A 7,931-nucleotide genomic window follows, 5' to 3' on the forward strand; every position below is an offset into this window, starting at 1 on the left:
GATATCAGTGTGGAAAAAAAGATGAACTTTGACCCTTACTTTACATGGCAAACAAAAATAAACTCCAGATGGATTATAAATCTAAACATTAAAATTATAAAAAACATCTAGAAAAAAAGAGCAAAGCCCTTTGAAACCTTGAGAGAGACAAAGATTTTATAAACAGAACACATTTTGAAGACAGTGATTAATTAGATTTTTTTGTTGTTAATTTAAAACTTTCTCCTCAAAAAGCACCACTATTAAAGTGGGAAACCCAAGTCAAAGGCTGGGAAACTTTTATAATACATACAACTGGCAAAGGACTTATGTCCAGTAGAGAGAATTTTTACACCTCAATAAGAAAATAAACTCCATTTAGAAACAACGTGAGGATTTCCCTGGTGGTCTAGTAGCCAAGACTGTGCTGTCAACACAGGGGACCCAGGTTCAATCTCTGGTCAGGGAACTAGATCCCACACACCACAGCTAAAAGATTTCTCATGTTGCAACGAAGATTGAAGATCCAGATTGTCTCAATTAAGACCTGGTGCATCCAAATAAATAAACATTTTTTAAAAAACAAACAAACAAACAAAAACCAAAAGTAAGCAAAAGATTTGAACGGACACTTCACACACTAAAAAACATATATATGGCTAATAAGTACATAGAAGGGTGCTCAATATCTTTAGTCATCAGGGAAAAGCAGAAATAGATGTTTTTCTGGAACTCTCTTGCCTTTTCAATGATCCAATGGATGTTGGCAATTTGATCTCTGGTTCCTCTGACTTTCCTAAATCCAGCTTGAACATCTGGAAGTTCACGGTTCACATATTGCTGATGCCTGGCTTGGAGAATTTTGAGCATTACTCTGCTAGCATGTGAGATGAGTGCAATTGTGCGGTAGTTTGAGCATTCTTTGGCATTGCCTTTCTTTGGGATTGGAATGAAAACTGACCTTTTCCAGTCCTGTAGCCACTGCTGAGTTTTCCAAATTTGCTGGTATATTGAGTGCAGCACTTTCACAGCATCATGTTTTAGGATTTGAAATAGCTCCACTGAAATTCCATCACCTCCACTAGCGTTGTTCATAGTGATGCTTCCTCAGGCCCACTTGGCTTCGCATCCCAAGATGTATGGCTCTAGGTGAGTGATCACACTATCGTGATTAGCGGGTCATGAAGATCTTTTATGTATAGTTCTTGTGTGTATTCTTGCCACCTCTTCTTAATATCATCTGCTTCTATTAGGTCCATACCATTTCTGTCCTTTATTTCACCCATCTTTCCATGAAATATTCCTTTGGTATCTCTAATTTTCTTGAAAAGATCTCTAGTCTTTCACATTCTAATGTTTTCCTCTGCTTCTTTGCATTGACACAATGAGGTGATTGTAATACAGAGAAAAAAATTGTAAACAAAAAGAGAACTTATTAGAATTAATGTGATGCTACCAAGAGTTCTAGATAGAAACAACAATAGAAAAAATCAATATTGTTTCTATAGAGCATAAATAAATGTAGGGTTTTTTTAAGTAGCATTTACAACAGTATAAAAATGTCAAATACCTAGGAATCAATAATTTTAAAAATATTATTAAGAGAATTATAACTTAAATAAATGGAGGGCTATAATTATTTTCATGAATTGAAAAACTGAGCTTTTTAAAGATATCAGTTGTTTCAAAATTTGTCTTTGGTTTCAAATTTCTACAGTTTTTGGTAGAAGTTGGCAATCTAAATTCCATATTAAAATGCAGAAGATCAAGAATAACCAAGATGAAGAACAAGATTGTGATATAAAAAGTTAGGAGCTTTACCCCAAAATTGTATTCAACAAATATCAATTTAATAATTTAATGCAATTTCAATCAAAATCCTAATTTTGATGATCCTTTTGTTGTTTTTGGTGGAGGGATGGATAAAATTTTTTTTTAAGTTTATAGATATAAGAAGTGTCTTGGTAGAAAAAAATTATGAAAAAAGAAAAATGATAAGGAGAATATGTACTTTATCAGATATTTAAATGTACTGCAAAGTTACTATAATATCTGACACTGACACAGAAATAGTAAATATAATGTTTGTGGAACAAAATAGACAGTGCAGAAATAGATCCACAGAAGTGCCAATTTAATTCAGTGTGAAATAATTGGTTTATTAATACATGATCCTGGCATAACTGGCTATCTGTCTAGAAAAAAACAAGCTAGATCATCTACCTCATACCATATGCCAAAATGAATTCCAGATGGATAAAAGTTAAGCACAAAAGTATTTTTCAAGTTCTTAAAAATTAGAAAATTAAAATATTCTCATAAATTTGAGGTAGAGGAAAACTTCCTATGCAAAACACAATTGCATTAAATCATAAATAAAAGAGAGACATCTTTTGTCTTCATAAAATTAAAACATATTATATGCCCAATTCACTACAAACAAAGTCAAAATGAAAATGATAAACTAGGGAAATATTTGCAGTTCATGTGACAAAGGGCCAGTACTTCTAAAAAAGTAAAAAGAATGCCTCCAATTTGAAAAAAATGAAAGAAAAATAAACAAAAGGTACAAATAAGCAATTCACAGAATATGAAACACATTTGGGAATAAACATGAAAAGATGCTTAGTTTCACTAGAATTCAGAGAAATGGCAATTTTCAACCTTAACTGCAAAATAGGATTTTGAGCATTCAGTACTGATGAAGATAGGAGCAAATGGGCACTCCCATATTTTATTGTTGGGACTACTAGTTGCTCAAGCACCTGATAGTAAGCTAACACTTAAGATGGGTGATCACTCACCTAGAGCCAGACATCCTGGAATGCACAGTCAAGTGGGCCTTAGAAGCATCACTACAAACAAAGCTAGTGGAGGTGATGGAATTCCAGTGGAGCTATTTCAAATCCTAAAACATGATGCTGTGAAAGTGCTGCACTCAATATGCCAGCAAATTTGGAAAACTCAGCAGTGGCTACAGGACTGGAAAAGGTCAGTTTTCATTCCAATCCCAAAGAAAGGCAATGCCAAAGAATGCTCAAACTACCGCACAGTTGCACTCATCTCACATGCTAGCAGAGTAATGCTCAAAATTCTCCAAGCCAGGCATCAACAATATGTGAACCGTGAACTTCCAGATGTTCAAGCTGGATTTAGGAAAGTCAGAGGAACCAGAGATCAAATTGCCAACATCCATTGGATCATTGAAAAGGCAAGAGAGTTCCAGAAAAACATCTATTTCTGCTTTATTGACTACACCAAAGCCTTTGACTATGTGGGTCACAACAAACTGTGGAAAATTCTTAAGGAGATGGGAATACCAGACCACCTGACCTGCCTCCTGAGAAATCTATATGCAGGTCGAGAAGCAACATTTAGAACTGGACATGGAACAATAGATTGGTTCCAAATAGGGAAAGGAGTACGTCAAGGCTGTATATTGTCACCCTGCTTATTTAACTTATATGCAGAGTACATCATGAGAAATGCTGGGCTGGAAGAAACACAAGCTGGAATCAAGATTTCTGGGAGAAATAGCAACAACCTCAGATACACAGATGATACCACTCTAATGGCAGAAAGTGAAGAGGAACTAAAGGGCTTTTTGGTGAGGCTAAAAGAGGAGAGTGAAAAAGCTGGCTTAAAACTCAACATTCAGAAAACTAAGATCATCGCATCTGGGACCAGAAACAGTGAGAGACTTTATTTTGGGGGGCTCCAAAATCACTGCATATGGTGACTGCAGCCATGAAATTAAAAGATGCTTGCTCCTTGGAAGAAAAGTTATGACCAACCTAGACAGCATATTAAAAAGCAGAGATGTTACTTTGCCAACAAAGGTCTGTCTAGTCAAAGCTAGGGCTTTTCCAGTAGTCATGTGTGGACTCGAGAGTTGGACTGTAAAGAAAGCTGAGCGCCAAAGAATTGATGCTTTTCAACTGTGGTGCTGGAGAAGACCCGTGAGAGTCCTTTGGACTGCAAGGAGATCCAACCAGTCCATCCTAATGGAAATCAGTCCTGAATGATCATTAGGAGGACTGATGTTGAAGCTAAAACTCCAATACTTTGGCCACTTGATGCTGGGAAAGATTGAAGGCAAGAGGACAAGGGGATGACAGAGGATGAGATGGTTGGATGGCATCACAGACTCAATGGCCATGAGTTTGAGTAAACTCCAGGAGTTGGTGATGGACAGGGAGGCCTGGCGGGCTGAAACCATGGGGTCACAAAGAGTCAGACACGACTGAGTGACTGAACTGCACTGAACTGAACATTTAAGAGATCCAGCGATTGCTATCAACATCCAAAATATACTGCAGGCCATCAGGCTCCTCTGTCCATGGAATTCTCCAGGAATACATGCCTGCATCTGGATCTTCCTGACCCAAGGATTGAACCCAACTCTTACATTTCCTGCATTGGCAGGTGGGCTCTTTACCACTAGCACCACCTGGGAAGCACTAGTGGTAAAGAGCATCTCTCCTAGATTTCCTTTTGACGTCTTTCCGTCTCTTATCTATCTTTTCTATTTTAGCATATTTTCCTTACTCATTTCCTTACTTATCCTTGACATAAATTATTTCTGCTAATTCCTTTCCACAGCCATTTTCCCCATGTGTTTATGGTCTCTTAACTCATTCGTTCACTTATTTGTGATACCAAATCCTTCTTCAAATTCAGAGAAATGTGAGAACAGACATGGAAAATGAAAATTAAAATAGAGTCAGATAGTCCCTTGATGTAGCAAAAAGTTGGATCCCTAGAGGGAAATATGTGAAAATACATTTGGAAATACCAAGAAGTAACCAGATACCTGAGGCTAAGCCTTTGAAGCAAAATCCTGTAGAAAGAAAAATGGCTTTGGCAGATGAGTAAAGAGGAGGCTGGCTTTCCTGATACTGCTAACAGTGGTTGTATGTTGCCATTCATTCATTCTCTCCTTTTTTCCGGCAACATTTAGGTTTTAGATAAACTGCATGAATTATAGAAGACTGCCTGTTGGACTAAAATTGTACTAAAGTTAAATTTCCTTTTCTGAAAAACATAGAGAAGTAAAATTTTATTAATAAAAAGTACTAATTTGGAATTCCAGTCCAGGGGGAGAAACAAAAACATCATGTAAATGTTATCCTGTTTTCCTCTAAGTTTCAAGTGTTTATATTTTCATTCATTTTACATAACAAATACAGCCCCTAACCTAGCTAAACCATGCAGGTATCAGTTAGTTCAGTCGCTCAGTTGTGTCCAACTCTCCGTGACCCTATGGACTGCAGCACACCAGGCTTCCCTGTCTGTCATCAACTCCCAGAGCTTGCTCAAATTCATGTCCATCAAGTCGGTGATGCCATCCAACCATTTCATCCTCTGTTGTCCCCTTCTCCTCCTGCCTTCAGTCTTTCCCAAAATCAGGGTCTTTTCAAATGAGTCAGTCCTTTGCATCAGGAGTCCAAAGTATTGTAGCTTCAGCTTCAGTATCGGTCCTTCCAATGAATATTCAGGACTGATTTCCTTTAGGATTGACTGGTTTGATCTCCTTGTAGTCCAAGGAACTCTCAAGAGTCTTCTCCAACACCACAGTTCAAAGGCATCAAGTCAAAAGCATCAAAATGCAGGTATAATGAGTGTAAAGATAAAGGAAGTATATAGGGTACTGTAGGAGTGCATACATTTTTCATCCTTTTGTTTGCTTAATTAGTTTATTAGAAAATATTTTGTTATATATGTTAATCCTAATGGTTTGTTGCGGCAGGGCTGGTGGAGGCGGGGGGCGGGGGGTGTTCCTTAAGGTTGGCTGGTTGTTTTCCTTTAAGGAGAAATGAAGATGTTTGAATTGGGAAGTGGGGTGGAAAGAAGCACTAAAAGATGATTGCTATTTGTAACTGCTCTGTTGGAACAAAGAACCTGGGAGAATTCAGGTATAGCTCTACAGCTTTCCTCTCTTCCCATCACACCACAGGGCATGACTTACAGGAAAAGGAACCAGAGGGGAGAAGGTGTTAGAATCAGATAAACAAGCCTCTTCTGCTCTTTGGCTAGGTTATCTTCTAGTACACAGAAATTTATGTGCACAATGACATGAAAGAGACTTTTTATTATTTAGGAAACTTTGTCTTGTATGTAGCAGAATTATAGACCTACACAGGAGATAACAGGAGGCTATCTTAGAAACACCTATCTCCCTCTTTCCTTTTCTATATTAGATCAGAGCAGAGCAGGTAAATAAGACACTCAAGATGTCACAGCTACTGAGTAATCTTTCCTCCATAATTCTACCTCCCTGATGTAAGTCCTTTAAATAAGAAGCAAGCAAACATTGAATTTCCACAAGCATGGATTTAAATCTTTCTGAAAATTTATACAATAGAAATGGTACTTTAAATAGACAAAGGAAATTGTCTATTTAAAGAAGCTCTGAAATGAATTATTTTTAATGCAAATAGATATTATGTTGGGATTTTGAAATAAATTTTGAGTAATAATACGGTTCAAAAATCCAAAGGTATTATTTTAAGTCAACTACACATCAACTTTTAAAAAATGAAAAAAATTATTGAAAAATCCAAAGATATTAAATGGTCTACAGTGGAAAGTGACTCAGCCCTGTTACTCTTGGGAGCTATTGTATTCATGTTTTATGTATCTTTAAGTTGGGATTTTTAAATACAATTATATGTTTCTGAGAGAAGGAAACTATATCCGGTTCGATGCTTTTGTGACCCCATGGACTGTAGCCCACCAGAGGCGCTTCTGTCCATGGGATTTCCCAAGCAAGTCTACTTGAGTGGGTTGCCATTTCTTTCTCCAGGCGATCTTCCTGATCCAGGAATCGAACCCACGTTTCCTACATCACTGAGCCACTAGGGAAGCTAAGAGAAGGAAGTATCTGTATTATATTCTTAAACAGTGCCAATAAAAAATCAATGCTCTTGTCACAATGGCTAGAGGAATCACTGTAATGATCCCATCAACGTTGTCATTAATTACTGAGAAATGCATAATGTTTCTATTCTATGAGATAATGTGTGTTTTTATCAATAAAGGAAATCTTGAGATAGTCCAATTAGAATCAGATCAGCACATTTAACCAAATTCAACTCTCCCTGGAAGTCCCATTAATTCTGACTTGCCTTTTGCTTCTCTGCATCCTGTAGACCTGGTTTTTTCCCCCTGGGATTTTAATTTATTGACTATACTTTCTTGTCAGCTGCAGGGCACCACAGATTTCTAAACACATGGCATTCATGTCTGATAAACTGTTATATAAATACTTCAGAGCCTTTTTTTTTTTATAGCTCTTGTCAAGCTCTCCCTAGTACATTTCAATCTTCAATGATTATATTTCCAATCGTATCTTAAATAAAAGAAGAGCATTCAGATATGGTCTAAAAGAAGACACAAAGCTTGTAAAGGAAGGTGAGTGAAATCATGTTATATTTTGGAAAAGGGGTGTGAGATATCACAGAATAGTCTCTTCTTCCCTACCTTTACCCAAGGTCTTACTTTTCCCTTCAGTGGTTATAGCTCAACTTCAACAAAACAATTACACCAATACAACACTTTATTTCAACAAATATTTTAGTGCCCTGTGTACTGCAGGCACTGGAACATCACAGACAAGTGGGACACAGCCCATTGCCTAGAACTACACCTAAAGAATGGCACAGGAGAGAGATAATCTACTTAAGTATATTACAAGGTGGTCAGGGCTATGTATGATCATGTGATGGAAGCTTTTAAGTTGCTCTTAAAAACTGGCAACTTAAAATAAAACAGTCACAATCTCAAAGTTGAGAGTAATGTTTTATTTGGATTTTTAGAACTTCAAACCTGGGAGGCAGCATCTCAAGAAACCCTGAGAGAACTTCTTGGAGGAGGAGACAGGAGAAGCCACGTTATAGAAGTTTTGCAACAAAGGGCAGGTAGTCTGAACATCAAAAGGTTATTGTTAATTA

This window comes from Bos javanicus, chromosome 12, assembly GCF_032452875.1.
Source record: "Bos javanicus breed banteng chromosome 12, ARS-OSU_banteng_1.0, whole genome shotgun sequence".
Lineage (NCBI taxonomy): Eukaryota > Metazoa > Chordata > Mammalia > Artiodactyla > Bovidae > Bos > Bos javanicus.